The 22,488-nt window shown below is 40.7% G+C and overlaps 1 long non-coding RNA gene across 1 annotated transcript; it reads left to right on the top strand.

Moving 5' to 3' along the window:
- The first annotated feature begins 5,188 nt into the window (after window positions 1-5,188).
- LOC119559726 lies at window positions 5,189-5,914 on the top strand. Its single transcript, XR_005220946.1, has 3 exons — window positions 5,189-5,466; window positions 5,542-5,722; window positions 5,784-5,914. It is a non-coding gene; the product is annotated as an uncharacterized LOC119559726 (long non-coding RNA).
- Window positions 5,915-22,488: the final 16,574 nt, after the last annotated feature.

The raw sequence follows: 22,488 nt of genomic DNA on the forward strand, positions 1-22,488 counted from the left end.
TTGCTAATCTGTCGCCTTGGATTACCGCAGCTCCATATTGCCGATTTTTTGCTATTATTTGTTACCCATTCTCCGGAATTTTTATTCCTGTATTGCTCGCTTATGAGTGCCATGTCTACGTTTTTCTCGATGACATTTTGCTCTAGCAACGATTGGGCAACCTCGCAATGGTTTAGGTTAATCTGAAGGAACTTCATTTACCCCTAAGCCCTTGCATAGCCCTCCTGAAGTACGGGCATTTCCCACTCATTGTTGGGTGATCGGAATCTTTCTCCTTTTTGCGTTTGCATAGCATGCAGCAGGCCTTTGCTTTGCAGCCTCTGGCTTGGTGCTCCTTTGCGCCACAGTTGTAGCAGCATTTTGAGCAGTCCTCCTGGACCCTGCAATTCCCTGCTACATGGTTAAACTCCATACATTTAAAACACCTTTTAGGTGTTAGCTTTGGGCGGACTCTACACCAGGTCCATCCCAGCCTTATTTTGCCCTTCTCCAAGAGTCGCCTCCCTATGTCGGGCATAACTCTTAGTGTGGCGGTTTGGGTGCCTCCGTATGCCACCCTTAGGTTTACCACCGCGGGCTCTGGCAGTTCCACATCAAATTGTGATTGAACCGCACATAAGATGTCTGCTTTGTCGGTGGTCTCATCGATGTCTTTTACCTCGATCAGCATTGTCTCAGTCAGCGCTCTGACGTCGACATTGTTGCCCAGGACAGCCTTCATTGTGGTCTGAAGCTCTACGGTCTTAGGGTCAGAGACCTTGTTTAGAATCACTAGGAGTTCCCCCTTTGCTGTTCGCCTAACGGGCTGAGGCCATTGCTGTGAGCAGCTACATGCGAGGTGTTAACTCGACGTACCGCCTGTGCGCCGTCAGAATTTCGAGTGCCTTCAGGACGATCTCGGACGACGCAGCCCTTGTCATCACAGGCCAAGTTCCCCTGTGTGAACTGGTGCGGGAGGCCAAGGAGATTCGCGCGGCTCTAGCAGGCGAACAGGCGGACCGCAGTACCAAGACCGAGGTGAAGAGAAGGGCCAGGATGCAGAGCGTCGTCAACTGGCAGGCAGCCTGGGACATCTCCAGCAAGGGTCGCTTGACGCACCAGCTCATCCCCAGCATAGAGCCATGGCTCAATAGGAAGCACGGCCAAGTGGATTTTTACCTCACACAGGCGCTGAGTGGACACGGCTGCTTCCGAAGCTTCCCTAAGCGCTTCGGGCACGACACGGGTTGCCCAGAGTGCGGCAGTGGCATTGTCGAGGACGCTCAGCATGTCCTTTTTGAATGTCGCCGCTTTGGCTATGACCGCCAGATACTCATGGAGACCACCGGGGCAAGAGTTCGGCCAGAAACTTTTGTGCCCCTCATGCTTCTAAAGGAAGCGAATTGGGAAGCGACGTCAGCCTACGCAGCGAGCGTACTGCGAACGCTGCGTCGAACCGACAACGAGAGGAGAGAAGCTACAGCCTAGGTGGCTACCATTGCGCGAAGCAATACCTTGCGGTGATACCGCGCAACCACGGCCCCCTACTCCTGTTCTTGAACTCACTTTTACTTGTATATAATTGTAGGGAATAAATGAATATAAAAAAAAAACCCCAAACAGTCCTATATCGCCTGTGGTCCGGCACCGTACTACCTCGTAGTCATCCGTGTCGCGGCGCGATCCTACTGTAACACATAGCGTCCCCGTGTCCGCGACGAGCATCCATAACCCCCTCGTCCCGCGAGTGACCCGTACCTTGCCCTGCTAAACTAGGCAAGAACAATAGTAGTCTATAAAACTGTAGGATACTGCACGAATATTTATATATGTATGTTTATAAGAAAGGAACCGTGTTCCGACAAACTTACCCCCTCTTTAAATCCTGGGCGATGAGATCTCGACGCTTCGGATCCTGGGCTTTGGAAAATATTATATTGGTTATATATATATATAAATATACGTTTACCAAATTACGGCTGTTCTTAAGTATACCAATTCACTTAAACACAAAATATATAGATATATTATGCCAGAGGCATACGACTTCTTCAACGGCTGGTGGAGAGATTCTTCCTCTCTGATTGTTCATCATGATTCGCACTTTGTCTATTGATTCGGTTGGTTTAAATGTATTTTGAATGCATGTTTGAATGAATCCAAAGTTTTTTTGATTTTCACTTGCTCTCCAATTGTATTATTAGAGGATATTGGTCTTTGGTTATGCGTGAGTTCACTTTGGTTGGCTCGATTAACACATTTATATTGCATCTTGCATATTGCATACTTTCTCCGACGTATGATATTGGTCGCTACGCCTCTGAACGGATGGCTCCTACAGCTGAACAATTTTTAGGAGCATGGGGATCACGGGTACTGCAGCTACAAGCATCACAGTATGGCAGATGTCGTCCTTATTGTTGATCCGCTGGTCCGACACATCAGAACCTTTCGAGCTGCGATTTGTGTCCTCCTCAAGGACTGGATATGGATATGGTGGCTGGTCCTGGGGGCAGAAGACTCCGTGGACGACTACCCCAGGGAAAGTCGTCTTCCCTCGGAGCTGTCGGCTTCCGTCAGCAAAACATACAAATGGATTCTCCCCCTTTCTCTATTTGTCTAAGGTCTTTTATACCAGACTAGAGCTTTTACTTGGCTGCCGGTATGGATCGGATCACCTAGGTGTTCCCAGCTAGGATTACTATTCCTCGATATCTGCTATCTTGGGAGTCAACGGCCGACTGTTGCACTTTGCCAGCCACTGGAGTATGATTACCAGTAGGTTTATCGTGGCCGTTGTTCTGGCCACGCGACACCCGAGAATTGCCGAATTGCATTTTCTTCTGCCTTTACCAGTATGAGTCTGGTTAGTCACATGCACCCCTCCCCCTGTCTAAAGATTCGTCGTTGTTTCTCTATGTGAATCTTTCTATGTGGAGAGCGTACGTAACAGTCGGGTCTGTTTTTCAGCGCGGTACTCAGATGAGCTAAGGAAATTCCAGACTTAGCGAGTTAATTTCGATGAACGCCGTTAGCCGCGGCCTAAAGAATAAGATATTTAATCTTTGGAGGCGTTCGTGCAAGAGCGGTGAGAGAACGAAAAATTAAAAATGGAAGGATAACCAAAAAACGACTGCAGAAGGTCAGTGCAGATAAAAAAGGAACCCTATTCTACGCTGTTGCATATTATTGTGGGACTTAACCGACCCGAAGCAATACCACAACAGGGCAAATCCGCAGAATAGTTGAAGTACTGGAGGAGATCCACTAGAGGATTTCTTTGCATGGACATCCTGCCGGGCGTGTCCTCGCAAAGAAAGTAAGTTCTGGCCAAAAGAATTTGGTTACGTTGTAATATTAGAAGTATCTTTTTCGCAGAACCACCAGAAAGATCTCTGACGAGCTCTCCCTTGGGGAATTACAGGACTATACCTCCGCCAGCTGTTTAGAGCTAAAAAGCGGAGATGGAGGACGCGCAGGAAAAAAGACGCCTGTTAAGCTACTAATAAAAGCTTTTTTTTATCACAACCACCAGTCAATTCAGGAATCGCTAGAGCTGCGAGCCGGCTTCTATAGGGAGGAGGATTTGTTTTCCGTTTGACAACAAGTTCAGATGCTTGACAATACGGTTTTAAAGCCTAATACTCAGATCAGCTAAGAGTTTTACTAGTCGAAAAATCTAATTCTTTTAATGTGACTGAAGTTTTCAAAGTTCATTCCCAATGCATGTAGCACGGTCTGTTTTTTGACAACAGAAAACAAATCAATTGTAGCAATTAAAAAAAACTAGTCTGTTGGTGCCCAAAGTAATTACATTTAAAAGTAAATAAAATGGTCCACGGATTTTTTATTTATGTAAACTAGTAGTTTAAAACTCCTTGTTGCCTCCCGGATGCTTCGCCAACTTCTTCGCGTCAGTTTGCAGTCTGCATGGCTCTTCAGTGAGTGGGAGCCGGATTGGGAACGGGGTTGTTCCGCTGATGGTGCAGAGATCCTGGCAATGGCTCCTCCAGCTGTCCCTTAACGGGCGCCTTTTTTTCAAGTCTAACAATGATGGGCAACTTGGATAATGCTTGGGATAGACGTCCTTTTTCTGCACTGACCTCCCACAGGCGTTTTGGGTTTGCATTCCATTTCTAATTTTTTGTTTCAACACTTTTTATTCTTTGCGCGACGGCTAAAGACGTTCATCGAAATTCACTCACGAAATCTGGTATTTTTTCCGGTATTTCCTTAGCTCATCTAACTAACGCGCTGAAAAACAGTCCCGGCGAAAAGCGTTAGCCGACTATTTGCCTCTCGCTCACTCCTAGCTTAGCCTAAGCCTATTGCTCACATCGACGAAAATGGGGAATACGGCGCCTAATAACCAGTTCACATAGTATAGTTTGCATAGTACTCAGATCGGCTAAGAGTTTCACTAGTAAAAAAGTCGTATTCTCTGTAGTGTGACCTTAATTTTCAAGCCCGCAATGCATGTAGCATGGTCTTACTGTGTGTGGTAGCGGCGAAGAACACTGCCACAGCCTTCCATAGCTTGTCGTAGGAGGCGACTAATATGGCAATGGTTGCCCCATCCGAGCTTGTCGGAGCTGAAGGGGTGAGGCCTACCGAGCCTGTAATTTCGATACCACGGGTTGGGCAGCTCCAAGACTGCTCATTGAGGTTGGCCCCCTTGTGGGAGTATCGTGGTGGCTGTGGTTGACACCTAAATCGCGGGTAGAGTCTCCGGGCTCGACGTGGATGTTGCGTTATACAACTCGGGTGCTGTGACCCACAAACGGTAGAGATTTTAGATAGATCTCATCCCTACGCAAGGGGGAGTGCTTGCCCGACAAGTAAGTACTCGAATTGCTACTGGGGTGGTTGCTATGTACATAGCTATAGCTTCTAGCCCGGGGCGTTGGTCTGGCGCTTTACCTAGACCCGTGCATTATATACTCACTTGTGGGTATATTAGAATGCCGTGGTTGTAATTCCTTCATTGTGGAACACGCCACGTAAAATAAGTTCGGAGGGATCCGAGTCACACCTGTCAAGCAAAAGCACGAAGAAATACAAATAAATGGCATGTTTAAAGGATGTTTTTATTTATGTTAATAAGTAGTTTGTTACGAACTGCATTTTTTCTATGGCAGTGACGCTGGCTCATTTTACCTCAGGACGGAGTAACCCTAATGCCACAGCTGGCAACATAAAATATCGATAATTACGCTGTCTCACATCATGAAACTAGCTGTCATCACAAAGAAATAAAACATAAGCAATGGCAAATAAGTAAAAATGACGGACAATTTGGCTATTTTTGTGGAAATCATTGACTTAGCCAAGCGAGCACGGCCATCCAAGGATGCCCGTAGGATTCTGCAGGGACACCACCCATTCTCGGTCGGTTGGAGCCGTTCCTCGCGACTTCGACAGTCCCATCTACCGCACAGGGACAACTTACTCGCACATTTAGGATTTAACAGACGTTTCATAATCACGGTAAGTAAAAACATTTAGCCTTGTTCTCCTATTAACTTATTTATCTTTCCTCATTTTGATTTTACGCGGTCAAAGCTAAGAATTCGTTCCCCAATGGAAAAGGCTACAGGCGCCGCGGAAAGATATGCTCTACCAGTCATGTATTGATAGAGCTGGCATGGAAACACGGCAAACTAAAAGGGACACACGGGATGCGCGCGGGTCGGGTCACCTATTCCTGAGGAGTTCCAAGGAAAAAGAAGGGACAGGCCAAACGGTACGTAATATGTGCTGTAAACTATCCCACTGAAAACTCATAATCGCGAGTTTTCTTATAGGCCAACGACGAGGACAACTAAGGCTCTCGGGTCTAATTCCGGATTAATTAACAGGTCAAATAAAAAGAAGGATAAAGCAATGGATGTACACATGTAATCAACAATCTGAACTTCAGACACTTCTGGGCTGGGCATGGGGGGCGATTATAATCCGGACTGAGGACTTGTCCGTCGGAGGCCAGCGGCAATAAAGATATAATAGAAAACACGGGAAAACGCTATAGTCTAGTACCTCGACTATCAGATACCCGTTAATTGCTTACGGGACCAAAGGGAAATGGAGATATGCAAGCAGCAAAGCGAGATTTAAATGCGCCACCTACCGGCGGTAGGCATATTTAAACGTTATGGGCGTTAGAGTGGGCGTGGCAAATTTTTTTTTAGATCAATCGATAGGTATTGACGAGACCAATACATTTCAGTTAAAATTTTGTATCTAGCATAAAAATTGTGGGCGCCACAGGCTTGGGCGGTTTGTGGGCGTGGCATATTCGCGTAACAAAATTGCGCTGCGTACAAAGCTACGGAATCTAAATCTGGGATCCCGATTTTCTATCTTTGATAGTTTCCGAGATATCCACGTTCATACTTACGATTTTTTTAAGTTTGTGGGCGTGACAAACTTTTTTTTGTGTCAATCGATAGGTATTGATGAGAACAATGCATTTCAGTTAAGATTTTTATTCTTGCATCAAAACTGTAGGAGCCACAGTTTTGGGCGGCTTGTGGGCATTAAAGTGGGCGTGGCACTCTGCTGAAACAAACATGCGCTGCGCAGGAATCTCAGAAATCTGCATGCCTAATCACAGTGCTGTAGCTCTTATAGTTTCCGAGATCTCAGCGTTCATACGGACAGACGGACATGGCTAGATCGACTCGGCTGGTGATCCTGATCAAGAATATATATACTTTATGGGGTCGGAAACGCTTCCTTCTGCCTGTTACATACTTTCCGACGAATCTAGTATACCCTTTTACTCCACGAGTAACGGGTATAACAAGAAAGGAAGTTAACTTCGGCAAGCCGAAGTTTGTATACCCTTGCAGTTATAATTATTAAATTAAAAAATACAAAAAATGGTATTCCCAATAGTATAAGATAATATGTCAAAAAACACAGCTATAATTTGTTTCATATTATTTTCCCACCAATTTTCCGATCGTTCCTATGGCAGCCATATGATATAGTCGTTCGATTTTGATAAAATTAAGTTCGAAACTCAGAACTAATTAAAAAATGTTATTTCCAAGCGTAGGAGGTTATATGATAAAAAACACCGAAGGTATAATTTGTTTCATATTATTTTCCCACCAATTTTCCGATCGTTCCAATGGCAGCTATATAAAATAGTCGTCCGATTTTGATAAAATTAAATTCGAAATTCTGAACTAATTAAAAAATATTTTTTTCAAGCGTAGGAGGTTATATTTAAAAAAAAACACCGAAGCTATAATTTGTTTCTTATTATTTTCCCACCAATTTTCCGATCGTCCCTATGGCAGCTATATGATATAGTCGTCCGATTTTAATAAAATTTAATTTGAAATTCAAAACTGGTTAAAAAATGTTATTTCCAAGCTAAGGAGGTTATATATAAAAAGACACCAAAGATATAATTTTTTTTTCCGATTATTCCTATAGGAGCTATAAGATATAGTTGTCCGATCCGGCTGGTTCCGACTTATATACTACCTGCAAAAGATAAGATATAAGACTTTTGGGAAAGTTTCAGCCCGATAGCTTTAAAACTGAGAGACTAGTTTGCACAGAAATGGACGGACAGACGGACATGGCTAGATCAACTCGTCTAGTCATGCTGATCAAGAATATATATACTTTATGGGGTCGGAGACGTCTCCTTCACTGCGTTGCAAACTTCTGACTGAAATCAATATACCCTCTGCAAGGGTAAAAAAAACTGGCTCCGTGCTGGCTCCTACAGGGTAGAAGAAAAAAGGAGGCCTGCTAAGGGACAGCTGGAGGAGCCATTATCAGGACTCTGGGCGATTTCCTGCAGCATTAACTTAACAACCCTGTTCCCAATCCGGCTCCCACTCCCTTAAGGTCCATGTCGGCATATTGCGAATCGGAGCTGGACTGCAAGTGGCGCGTAGAAAATGGCGAAGCATCCGTGACAATAGAAAAAAGCCTTTAACAAATTTTAACATATACTATGTTTATGCTATGAATTTCATGCATTCTCCAATACATGAAATTATAATAGCCCCTGTTTATACAACGCAGACAAATTCATGAAATGATATTAGTAAAGCTGTGAAATTTTTGGAATTTGATATAGAGCTCTATAGAGTAGTAGGCTGTGAAGTAGGCTGTGCCTCAGCATTTCGTAAATTGGGACTGAATTTATAATCAACTTTCGTGTGTTATCGAATTCATGAAACGATGTTTATGCACACACGAATTTGCTCATTTTATGACTTGATTTCATGAAATAGGCATAACATAAACACAGTTATAAATAAAATCGTCCTTAGAACATTTCATTTCCAACAGTAACTCTACGAGAACTTTCCCAAGTTAGAACCGTTTTTTCCCTTTGATGTGTTTATAACATCTTCCTGACATCTTCCTTGACTATATACATTTTAAAGCAACAATTTACCCGAAACGCCAAGTACAAAAAGTACCTTAACATGTAAAAAATATTCAATACAACACTGGAATGTTGAATCGATTTGCGTGTGTGGTCCCATTTTCAGCTGCAGCGAGTTGTAATTTTTACGCCACCACACACAGAAGTTTTGGAACCATTTTTTGTGGTTTCACCGAGAGTTTTAATCCGCAGCAATTCTATAATATTGAGTTATATTCTTTTAATTTCAACGTTTTACAATTTGTATAAATCTTCCCTATAAACGATCATTTTGGATTTTCCCTCTGGTGCAAGAATAATTATAGAGTCAAAAGAGCGCGGTCTTGAACAGCCTACATAATACTGACCATTAAGGTAAAAATCTAAAAATCCAGCTGTTTACGTTAAAAGGGCGTTTAGTTTCAGGAGGCAGTGTCGAGCTGCAGTTTTATCCAGATTTCGACATCTCGCGCGCTCGCACTGCCGTCCGCTCTCCCTCTCCATCTCTCACCTAAGTCACTGGAGCGCTTAAGTTAAATTAGGCTACCAATAAACACCTATACACGTCGAGTAAAAATCCCCAAATTACCCACGCGTTTTTTGCGTACCCCTCGTTCTTGGGACTTCACCTATTTCAGCGATCAAGCCGCCCGCCCCAACATTTTGGTCCAGTCGAAGCCGGGTTTCAAAATCTTTGGATTTTCCTCTCCTGGAGTTTCCTTTGATTTTTCCCAGCAGGTGGCAGATAAGATCCACTTACTATAATTTGCCGGTCATACAGGCCGTTTTTCGAACCCTATTGCGACTAACTTTCTGTATGATATATTGTCTTAATCCAAAAGTGATTAATCCGACGCAAGCGGCATTGAATATATGTAATTCAATTCAGTCATATGTGGCCGACAATATTCTTGTTTCCTTTGACCACAATTGTACACTTGAAACAATTCCAGTAGATATTTCAGTGCTAATATTCAACTAAAATATTTCTCAAATTTATTTTTAGTTCCAATTAGGTCTAAATTATAAATCAGCCACAGTAAAAAAATCCCGATCATAAAATTTGTCCTTAAGATTTGCACTTTTTATTATTCCTGTTACTCGTAGAGCAAAAGGGTATACTAGATTCGTGGGAAAGTATGTAACAGGCAGAAGGAAGCGTTTCCGACCCCATATATTCCTGATCAGAATCACTAGTCGAGTCGACCTAGCCATGTCCGTCTATCCGTCTGTCTGTCCGTCCGGATAAACGCTGAGATCTCGAAAACTATAAAATCTAGGCTATTGAGATTTGGCGTGCAGATTCCTGAGCTTCTTACGCAGCGCAAGTTTGTTTCAGCAGAGTGCCACGCCCACTCTAACGCCCACAAACCGGCTAAAATTGTGGCTCCTACAGTTTTGATGCTAAAATAAAAATTTTTACTGAAATGTATTGTTCTCATCAATACCTATCGATTGACCCCAAAAAAAGTTGTCCACGCCCACTTTAACGCCCACAAACTTCAAAAAATCGTAAATATGAACGTGGATATCTCGGAAACTATCAAAGATAGAGAATTGGGATCTCTGATTAAGATTCCGTAGCCTTGTACGCAGCGCAAGTTTGTTACGCGAATATGCCACGCCCACTCTAACGCCCACAAGCCGCCCAAGCCTGTGGCACTCACAATTTTTATGCTAGATACAAAATTTTAACTGAAATGTATTGGTCTCGTCAATACCTATCGATTGATCCAAAAAAGAATTTGCCACGCCCACTCTAACGCCCATAACGCTTAAATCTGTCTTCCGCCGGTAGGTGGCGCATTTCAATCTCGCTTTGCTGCGTGCATATCTCCATTTCCCTTTGGTCCCTTTAGCTGAGTAACGAGTATCTGATAGTCGAGGTACTCGACTATAGCGTTCTTCCTTGTTTTTTACTGTGTACCAGCTGCGTGTGTATATTTACATAAATATTCTAATACAGTTCACTCTAACTACTCTTTCTAATACAGTCCACTCCAACTACTTTTCTCGACCTACAAATACGGCTAAATTATTTCTAAAATTAAAAACAAAGTTACACAAGTAAGGAAGATAGCTTCGGCAAGCCGAAGCTTATATACCCTTGCAGCTATAATTATTAAATTTAAAAACACAAAAAATGATATTCTCAATAGTATAAGATAATATGTCAAAAAACACCGAAGCTATAATTTGTTTCATATTATCTTCCTACCAATTTTTCGATCGTTCCTATGGCAGCTATATGATATAGTTGTCCGGTTTTGATAAAATTAAATTCGAAATTCAGAACTAATTAAAAAATGTTATTTCCAAGCGTTGGAGGTTATATGTTGAAAAACACCGAAGCTATAATTTGTTTCCTATTATTTTTCCACCGATTTAACGATCATTCCTATGGCAGCTATATGATATAGTCGTCCGATCTCGATAAAATTTAATTCAAAATTCAAAACTAATTAAAAAATGTTGTTTCCAAGCTTAGGAGGTTATAAGCTAAAAAACACCAGATATATAATTTTGTAAAATTTTTTTTTTCGATTATTCCTATGGGAGCTATAAAATATAGTTGTCCGATCCGGCTGGTTCCGACTTATATACTACCTGCAAAAGATATAAGACTTTTGGGAAAGTTTCAGCCCGATAGCTTTAAAACTGAGAGACTAGTTTGCGTAGAAACGGACGGACAGACGGACAGACGGACATGGCTAGATCGACTCGTCTAGTCATGCTGATCAAGAATATATATACTTTATGGGGTCGGAAATGTCTCCTTCACTTCGTTGCAAACTTCTGACTGAAATCAATATACCCTCTGCAAGGGTATAAAAATGTCATTTCCAAGCTTAAGAGGTTTTATGTTAAAAACAAGAAAGGAAGTTAGCTTCGGCAAGCCGAAGCTTATATACCCTTGCAGCTATAATTATTAAATTTAAAAACACAACAAGAAAGGAAGTTAGCTTCGGCAAGCCGAAGCTTATATACCCTTGCAGCTATAATTATTAAATTTAAAAACACAAAAAATGATATTCTCAATAGTATAAGATAATATGTCAAAAAACACCGAAGCTATAATTTGTTTCATATTATCTTCCTACCAATTTTTCGATCGTTCCTATGGCAGCTATATGATATAGTTGTCCGGTTTTGATAAAATTAAATTCGAAATTCAGAACTAATTAAAAAATGTTATTTCCAAGCGTTGGAGGTTATATGTTGAAAAACACCGAAGCTATAATTTGTTTCCTATTATTTTTCCACCGATTTAACGATCATTCCTATGGCAGCTATATGATATAGTCGTCCGATCTCGATAAAATTTAATTCGAAATTCAGAACTAATTAAAAAATGTTATTTCCAAGCTTAGGAGGTTATATGCTAAAAAACACCAAAGATATAATTTTTTTGAATTTTTTTGCCCGATTATTCCTATGGGAGCTATAAGATATAGTTGTCCGATCCGGCTGGTTCCGACTTATATACTACCTGCAAAAGATATAAGACTTTTGGGAAAGTTTCAGCCTGATAGCTTTAAAACTGAGAGACTAGTTTGCGTAGAAACGGACGGACAGACGGACAGACGGACATGGCTAGATCGACTCGTCTAGTCATGCTGATCAAGAATATATATACTTTATGGGGTCGGAAACGTCTCCTTCACTGCGTTGCAAACTTCTGACTGAAATCAATATACCCTCTGCAAGGGTATAAAAACACCGAAGCTATAATTTGTTTCTTATTATTTTCCCACCAATTTTCCGATCGTCCCTATGGCAGCTATATGATATAGTCGTCCGATTTTGATAAAATTAAATTCGAAATATAGAATGAATTAAAAAATGTTATTTCCAAGCGTAGGAGGTTATATGTTAAAAAACACCGAAGTTATAATTTATTTCATATTATTTTCCCACCGATTTTACGATCGTTCCTATGGAAGCTATATGATATAGTCGTCCGATTTTGATAAAATTTAATTCGAAATTCAGAACTAATTAAAAAATTTTATTTCCAAGCGTAGGAGGTTATATGTTAAGGAACACCGAAGCTATAATTTGTTTCATATCATTTTCCCACCAATTTTACGATCGTTCCTATAGCAGCTATATGATGTAGTCGTCCGATTTCCAAAGTTATAATTTGTTTCATATTATTTTCCCACCGATTTAACGATCGTTCCTATGGCAGCTATATGATATAGTCGTCCGATTTTGATACAATTTTATTCAAAATTCAGAACTAATTAAAAAGTTATATGTTAAGGAACACCGAAGCTATAATTTGTTTCCTATTATTTTTCCACCAATTTTCCGATCGTTCCTATGGCAGCTATATGATATAGTCGTCCGATTTCAATAAAATTTAATTCAAAATTCAAAACTAATTAAAAAATGTTATTTCCAAGCTTAGGAGGTTATAAGCTAAAAAACACCAAAGATAAATTTTTTAAAATAATTTTTTTTCGATTATTCCTATGGGAGCTATAAGATATAGTTGTCCGATCCGGCTGGTTCCGACTTATATACTACCTGCAAAAGATATAAGACTTTTGGGAAAGTTTCAGCCCGATAGCTTTAAAACTGAGAGACTAGTTTGCGTAGAAACGGACGGACAGACGGACAGACGGACATGGCTAGATCGACTCGTCTAGTCATGCTGATCAAGAATATATATACTTTATGGGGTCGGAAACGTCACCTTCACTGCATTGCAAACTTCTGACTGAAATCAATATACCCTCTGCAAGGGTATAATATTAAATGCAAGGGTATAATAAATATTTCCTTATTTCGCTGAGCGTTTCTTTGACAGCTATATGTTAGAATCTTCCGATTCGTATTAAATATAATTCGAAATTCTTAAAAATACACAAAATGTTATTTCCAATAGTATAAGATAATATAACAAAAATCACCGAAGCTATAATTTGTTTCATATTATTTTCCCACCAACTTTCCGATCGTTCCTATAGCAGCTATATGATGTAGTCGTCCGATTTTGATAAAACTTAATTCGAAATTCAAAACTAATTTTAAAAAATGTCATTTCCAAGCTTAAGACGTTTTATGTTAAAAAAAACACAGAATCTATAATTTGTTTCTTATTATTTTCCCACCAATTTTCCGATCGTCCCTATGGCAGCTATATGATATAGTCGTCCGATTTTGATAAAATTAAATTCGAAATTCAGAATGAATTAAAAAATGTTATTTCCAAGCGTAGGAGGTTATATGTTAAAAAACACCGAAGTTATAATTTGTTTCATATTATTTTCCCACCGATTTTACGATCGTTCCTATGGCAGCTATATGATATAGTCGTCCGATTTTAATAAATTTTAATTCGAAATTCAGAACTAATTCAAAATATTTATTTCCAAGCGTAGGAGGTTATATGTTAAGGAACAACGAAGCTATAATTTGTTTCATATTATTTTCCCACCAATTTTACGATCGTTCCTATAGCAGCTATATGATGTAGTCGTCCGATTTTGATAAAACTTAATTCGAAATACAAAACTAATTAAAAAAAATGTCATTTCCAAGCTTAAGAGGTTTTATGTTAAAAAAAAACACCGAAGCTATAATTTGTTTCATATTATTTTCTCACCAATTTTCCGATCGTTCCTATAGCAGCATATGATGTAGTCGTCCGATTTTGATAAAACTTAATTCGAAATTCAAAACTAATTTAAAAAAATGTCATTTCTAAACTTAAGAGGTTTTATGTTAAAAAAAACACCGAAGCTATAATTTGTTTATTATTATGTTCCCACCAATTTTCCGATCGTCCCTATGGCAGCTATATGATATAGTCGTCCGATTTTGATAAAATTAAATTCGAAATTCAGAATGAATTAAAAAATGTTATTTCCAAGCGTAGGAGGTTATATGTTAAAAAACACCGAAGTTATAATTTGTTTCATATTATTTTCCCACCGATTTTACGATCGTTCCTATGGCAGCTATATGATATAGTCGTCCGATTTTAATAAAATTTAATTCGAAATTCAGAACTAATTCAAAAATTTTATTTCCAAGCGTAGGAGGTTATATGTTAAGGAACAACGAAGCTATAATTTGTTTCATATTATTTTCCCACCAATTTTACGATCGTTCCTATAGCAGCTAAATGATGTAGTCGTCCGATTTTGATAAAATTTAATTCGAAATTCAAAACTAATTAAAAAAAATGTCATTTCCAAGCTTGAGAGGTTTTATGTTAAAAAAAAACACCGAAGATATAATTTGTTTCATATTATTTTCTCACCAATTTTCCGATCGTTCCTATAGGAGCATATGATGTAGTCGTCCGATTTTGATAAAACTTAATTCGAAATTCAAAACTAATTTAAAAAAATGTCATTTCTAAACTTAAGAGGTTTTATGTTAAAATAAAACGCCGAAGCTATAATTTGTTTCTTTTTATTTTCCCACCAATTTTCCGATCGTCCCTATGGCAGCTATATGATATAGTCGTCCGATTTTGATCAAATTAAATTCGAAATTCAGAATGAATTAAAAAATGTTATTTCCAAGCGTAGGAGGTTATATGTTAAAAACACCGAAGTTATAATTTGTTTCATATTATTTTCCCACCGATTTTACGATCGTTCCTATGACATATATTGACATATATTCGAAATTCAGAATAAATTAAAAAATGTTATTTCCAAGCGTAGGAGGTTATATGTTAAAAAACACCGAAGTTATAATTTGTTTCGTATTATTTTCCCACCGATTTTACGATCGTTCCTATGGCAGCTATATGATATAGTCGTCCGATTTTGATAAAATTAAATTCGAAATTCAGAACTAATTAAAAAATGTTATTTCCAAGGAAAGGAGGTAATAAGTTAAAAAACACCAAAGATATAATTTTTTAACATTTTTTTTTTCGATTATTCCTATGGGAGCTATAAGATATAGTTGTCCGATCCGGCCGGCTATATACTACCTGCAAAAGATATAAGACTTTTGGGTAAGTTTCAGCCCGATAGCCTTTAAACTGAGAGTCTAGTTTGCGTAGAAACGGACGGACAGACGGACAGACGGACATGGCTAGATCGACTCGTCTAGTGATGCTGATCAAGAATATATATACTTTATGGGTTCGGAAACGTCTCCTTCACTGCGTTGCAAACTTCTGACTGAAATCGTTATACCCTCTGCAAGGGTATAAATATCCACAAATTTACTTCAACAATTCTTCTGCAATTTAGTTGTGAAGGTGACAATCAAAAGCACCGACAAACAAACATAAGCGAAGTCCTTACAATTCCCGCTACGTTATTCCGCTATTCGCAACCCACATATGTACTTATGTACAGGGTACATACATAGGTATAACGATATTTTCGACAGTGCACAGTGTGTCAAGAGATCACAATAAATGTTCCTTCCGAACAAATAAAATTAAAGTCCGTAATTCTTTACATAAGTCCGACCATATGATATAATAAATAATTATTGACTCTGCCTATCCGACAGTGCGACCGTATATATTTACAATCTTGATTGGTTCCTAAATTTAAAATGGATTCTAGCCCCCAGCTGACTGTCTGATCCACTTTGAGGCCACTGTGAACGCTCCAGATGCTCCTACCCCAACGTTATCTGCCTGTAAAATCCGTCGCGATCACTTCAATTCCTTGTGGCAAACGGCAAAGGCAGCATACGACATATGCTCCGACTGCATTAAAGCAGCAGACGAGTGCGCCGCAGACACGAAATCCATACTAAAATCCAAGTATGTCAAGACGTACTCCACTTACGAAAGGTTTGCCGCGCAGCTCATGGAAGAAATCCAAAAAGGCTCCTCCCAAATACCTCAAGCTCCAGTAACTCCGTTCCGAAATTCCACGTCTTATGGCTGTCGGCTCCCTCCTATTGACACAGAGGTTTTTCTGGCGATTATCTTCGCTGGCCGACTTTCCGGGACCTTTTCACGGCAATATACTAACGCCCGTTGAAAAATTATTCCACTTAAATTCAAAAAGAAGTGGAGAAGCTCATTCCATAGTTTCGAGATTCCCCTCGCCAATGATGGCATTCGCTCAGCCTGGAAAAACCCAACTGAGCGTTTCGAAAATAAGCGATTGCAGGTGATCAGTCACCTGAAAACACTTTTCAATGTGCAATCCACAGCACAGGAGTCGGGAGCAGCCTTAAAGTAACTTCAACGCACTTTTCAAGGTTGCTTAACTTTCTTAAAATTTTCCGGTGTTAATATTGAGAATTGGGACCCTATCATGGTTTATATCACAAAAACAACCAAAGCTCACGCTCTCATTATGGGAGCAATACATCCAAAAGGAAGCCGAAATTTCTACGTGGCTTGAGCTTGATTCCTATTTGACGGAGCACCATCGAACTCTTGAGGCCCTTTATAGCTTCCGATCTGCCAATTTCCTCCACGTCCAGTTCAAAGACACAAATCGAGTGGCAGAATTTCCAAAAATAAATTCCTTCAACACAAGGTTAGTTCCGATACCCAAAAGCTGCGATCTGTGTTCGAAGAAGAACCACCCCGTGCGTATATGTCCACGCTTCCTACAAATGACGTTAGAAGATCGCCAAGCCTATATCCAAATTAAGCAGTTGTGCTTCAATTGCTTTGCAAGCAGCCATCAATTCCGGGATTGCACAAGCGCTCACAACTGTCTCACTCGCCAAGATCGGCATCACACATTGCTGCATCGAAAGAACGGTTCTAGTACTCCGCCGATTCCATCCGACCCTCCAAGGCCAGTATCCGCCTCAGTTCCATACACCATTTCGTCCTATTCAGCACAAGTTTCCGTACAAAAAGTCCCTCCTAAGAATACCCCATCCGCATATTGGGTTCCATACCCCGCCTTGGATGGCAGATGTACTCGAGGTATTAAATCCTACCTATGCCAAGTCTGCCAAAATATTCATCCTCAACGGAAGTGCCAACTCTTTTTACGGCTTTACGTAAAAAGGGCGTTTAATTTCAGGAGGCAGTGCCGAGCGGCAGTTTTATCCAGATGTCGACATATCGCGCTCGCACTGCCGTCCGCTCTCCCTCTCCGTCTCTCACCGCTCCGCACAGCGCTTAATTTAGGTTAGGCCTAACGAGTTCTTATTTCCAAGTGTACCAATAAACACCTATACACGTCACGTAAAAAACCCCAAAGTACCCCCATGTTTTTTGCGTACGCATCGTTCTTGGGACTTCCCCTATTTCAGCGATCAAGCCGCCCGCCCCAACACCAGCTAATCTTAAGGCCTAACCAAAGATAATATAGACTCTTAGATAAGTAACCCCCGTACCATGTACAGCAACATTTTTGGTGTTGATTTTTTATATGGGTTTTTGATCTTCTAAAAAAAAACCTCAATGTCGCATCTGACTAACGTGCCGTAACAATGCCCTGTGAGCTATGGGTCTAAGCGCTTTACTGCGGAACCTGTCGGACCGTGTTCAGAAAGATGCAGATCATAAATATAACAAGAGATATAGCTTTAGTCGATGCCATCGACTATCAAATACCCGTTACTCAGCTAGAGGAGTGCGATGGAGATGGAGATATGCAACGCGACTGTTCACAATGGCACACCCCGCAACGGCGCCACATAGCGTCGATTTCTTTGTTTGCTTAACAACAATTTTGGCATGAAGATTGATATTGATAATCAAAACAAAGTTGCATTTACACTAGTACAAAATCTTAAAAAACGTGGGCGCTAGACAGGCTTTAGGGTGGGCGTTTGTGGAAGTTAGAGTGGGCGTGGCACCTTGCGTGTGGGTGTGGTCGTGTTGAGTACCTTTAGGTACGAACATTCTCCCCCCATTGAGGGATACCCTCAATTAAGGCGTGATGTCGGTCAGCCCTTGGCCGAATTGTATAGAAAGTACCTAACAAAACATTCACCGAAGTGGATCTTTCCTTCAACTGCGGCGGTTCCTGTTTGTGATTCAGGTCCTTCACATCTTCTTGATGCTGCTTAACACTCGCCTTTGCGATACAATTGCCATTACCGTGGAGACTGAAATTGTGCCCTTGTAAAACTTGATCATTTGGCACGTCTTTGGTATGTGGACCTTCTGCAACAAAACTAAGATATTTCTTGGTTACGTTTAGAAATGTTGAACAAAAGTCAGACTTCTTGTAAGTTTTAAATTGATGAGAAGTCGGTTCTATATTAATTGGGTTTTCTCTTGCAGTATAAAGTTCAGTCAGCTGCAATGAACCATTATATATATCGGTTGATTCTCGATCGGACGATTCAGTGTCGCTAATTTTTGATTGGTTACATATATCTTCAGGCTCTTTTGTTTTATGATCCATCAATGCTACGTTCGTTTAATGAATCCCTTCTCCAACGAGTGATATTTCATTTTGCCGTTTGCTTTCTTCTATATCAAATTGATTATTATTCATCGGATTTTTGTCTTTCGTTGGCTCATAAGCAGCGTTCGGTCCCGCAAGATCATCTCTGTCTTCTACACGAATAGGGTTGATTTCCGTATCAGATGAGGTTTCTTTATTGAGATAACCTGTGATTACATAACCAAGCCTTGTGTCTTGTGCCAAAGGATTATTAGGTCCTAGTTCAAGAAGTTCACCGGTTATTACACGAGAATATATCTCAACCCCTAAAGTTAGGTCAATGGGTCCAGGTTGCCGAAAGTCTCGATCTGATAACGGCGGTCCCTCGGGAATGTTAAGATCGGTATCAATCGGTACTGACGGTTGGTCTGTAATGACTGTGGGAATAATAAATTCCTCTTCTAGTGTTTCAAACCCTGATTGAACTGATGAGAGCTTTAGTGATGATTTGATTACTGTTGATATTTTTCCTCCGATTCCAGGTATTTCAATCGGTGACATTTCCTTAAGAGATAGTAGATTTGCCATCCTCCTTGAGATAAGATTCACCTGTGATCCACCATCTAGGTGACCGTTTGGCCCTTGTAACGATACCTTGGCGGTCGTGAGCAGAGTATATCCTCCTACGCGGTCGTAGCCTGCAATGGTTGCTGCTCCGGCCACTAGATTGCTAGTCGGTACTTGGTGTAACAGTGAATGATGCCGTTGTTGACAGCCTCGACAAGTGGCTGGTGATCCACAGTTTTCAATCTTATGAGCTGTAGACAAACAATTTGTGCATGCTCCTACTTGAATAATGGCTTGGCGCCGCGTTTTGAGGTCCATTTCCTGGAAACGGCTACAGCTCTAAAATGACGCGTCGTTTGGGCTAGCTCTGCTTCTGCCAGAGTAACGCCCAATGGAAATTCAGGTGCCTTTGTAGGGCTGGGGTTTCGGTTGGGGCGTTCGAGGCTAATGTTAATGATGATTCCAATTCGTTGCATCTTCTCTGCAACTGTCGGATCACCGTGTCAATTGCGGAGTCTCCTTAGACTTGATCTCCTGTTGTGATCTTGATGTTGGCCGAAGTTCGACTGGGGGGCCGGAAGTCCGCTTCCTGTCGGCATGTTGTCCAAAAAGATTTTGTGATATTTTTCGACCAGCTCCTTAAGTGCTACTAGTCGTGAAGAGTACTCACTTCCAGTGGGTAATGCCGCTTGCTGAACTTCTTCATCTAGGTCGCAAAACTGCTGCCAGAAATCGTTTTGCTGATTTAGTTTACCGGAATAATAGCCGTCTCGGTGGCGTCGTTCGACCGAATCCTTGCCATAATTCTTTATGAGCTGTTGGATCTGTACTTGTAGCTCATTTTGGTTGTCTAGTAATCGAATGTGTAAATTGATTCTTGTGTGACTTGTTTCCTCTATGAATGAAGTAGACATATTGTGTGTCTTGGAAACAAAGAATCCTTTGAAGCCGGATAAAGCTGTGTGTCTGGTGAAGCTGGATGAAGCTGGGTATCCTGTGAAGCTGGATGAAGCTGACGATCCTGTGAAGCTGGATGAAGCTGAGTATCCTGTGAAGCTGGATGACGAAGCGTATCCTGTGAAGCTGGATTAAGCTGACGATCCAGTGACGCTGGATGACGAAGCGTATCCTGTGAAGCTGGATGAATCTGACGATCCTGTGAAGCTGGAGCTATGGTTTCCGGGGCGGGTGGATGTAGTGAACTTAACGGGTCTTCTCACCAGTCAGAGGTTCAGCTTTTGGTAGGAAGTTTGTTGCTAAAGTGTGATCCTTTGTTGGTAAAGGATCACTTCGAGGTCACCAATGTTTGTGCCTAACCGAAGTAGACACTTCTGGGTCACACCCCGGGACAAGGGGGTAATGAGCACTTGTCGCTGGCACGGTCACGATGGTTACTGTGATGCCGAACCCCAGGCGATGCTGAGCTGCGCTGAGATTGAGCTTACGTGGTTAGCTGCTTGTTGAGATAGTGTATTACGAGCCCTATTCCCAGAGGTAGGAAGTAGAACCGCGGAGTTATGGAGTGCGTTGATAACTGATTTATTCTTCATTTGATACATGCTTATATACTACTTGGAACACGGAAGTTTAGTGTAATGATTAGTGAAATAAGCTATATTCTAAAGTAGGTAGGTAGGCAGGTAGGTAGGTAGTTTCGATTATGGTAGCAGTTTGCGCAGTTGGCTCGGCTGCCACTGCAAAATGTGCTGACTGCATTGGCGGGTCAGAGTACCGCTGAGACGGTAAGTTAGTGAGACATGTAATATGCTGATCAGCAATACTCATCTGCAGTGAGTGCTACTGAGCGCCTGGTATTGTTCCAAACTAGGCTACTGCTTGATTTGTTGGGTGTGGTCATGTTGAGTACCTTTGGGTACGAACACTAGAATTCCCCTTTTTTCTACGAGTAACGGGAATAAAAATGTTGGAAAATATTCGTAGATTGTCCAAAGTGAATGCTTTCAGTGTAAATAATTTTTTTCTAGGGATATTATAATCGTAATCTTGACCTTAATTAAATAAAATCCAGCTAAAAAAGGTATAGAAAATAGTTCATGTTAAGCAATAAACAGGGTCGTTAAAAAACATGAAAATACAAATCTAAAATCACCAGAAAATCGGAAATAATTCTAAGACACGATCTAATTATAAATTAGTACAATAGGAGACTCCAGGGCGCTCCAACATTTTTTACATTTTTTCTTCGGCATTTCTGTGTAATAAATTTTGGTCCAATTAATGAAAGAAATAGAGTGCGAATAGATTTAATCCAGGTGAAAAACTAATTAAAATAAGAATACTGAAAGCATGATATCCATGCGTGAGTGTGTATATATACATTTTATGCAGAGTGGAGAAATGAGAACCGTTTAAATACAAATTCTTTATAATACCTACTGATATCCTCCTCCTAAAAATATTTTATACACATTTCTTTAACAGAATTAACACTGTTGAGAAATAGATCGTTCATATAATTAAATATCAATATTATTATTACTTCGTATTATTTGCATATGATCGCACCTAGTTTAATGCTTATGATTATTTTGTTTCTACATAAAAACTTTAAGCTCACACGCATAGCCAAAACTACCCTTCAGTTCTGCAGTAGGGACCTGGCTCAAGGCAAAAAGCTTTTTATACCCGTTACTCGTAGAGTAAAAGGGTATACTAGATTCGTCGGAAAGTATGTAACAGGCAGAAGGAAGCGTTTCCGACCCCATAAAGTATATATATTCTTGATCAGGATCACTAGCCGAGTCGATCTAGCCATGTCCGTCTGTCCGTCTGTCCGTCTGTCCGTCTGTCCGTCTGTCTGTCCGGATGAACGCTGAGATCTTGGAAACTATGAGAGCTAGGTTATTGAGATTTGGCGAGCAGATTCCTGAGCTTCTTACGCAGCGCAAGTTTGTTTCAGTAGAGTGCCACGCCCACTCTAACGCCCACAAGCCGCCCAAAACTGTGGCTTCTACAGTTTTGATGCTAGAGTAAAAATTTAAACTGAAATGAATTGTTCTTATCAATACCTATCGATTGACCCAAAAAAAAGTTTGCCACGCCCACTTTAACGCCCACAAACCGCCCACAAACTTCAAAAAATCGTAAATATGAACGCGGATATCTCGGAAACTATCAAAGATAGAGTATTGGGATTTCAGATTTAGATTCCGTAGCTTTGTACGCAGCGCAGGTTTGTTATGCGAATATGCCACGCCCACTCTACCGCCCATAAACCGCCCA

This window comes from Drosophila subpulchrella, unplaced genomic scaffold, assembly GCF_014743375.2.
Source record: "Drosophila subpulchrella strain 33 F10 #4 breed RU33 unplaced genomic scaffold, RU_Dsub_v1.1 Primary Assembly Seq35, whole genome shotgun sequence".
In the NCBI taxonomy this organism is placed as follows: domain Eukaryota; kingdom Metazoa; phylum Arthropoda; class Insecta; order Diptera; family Drosophilidae; genus Drosophila; species Drosophila subpulchrella.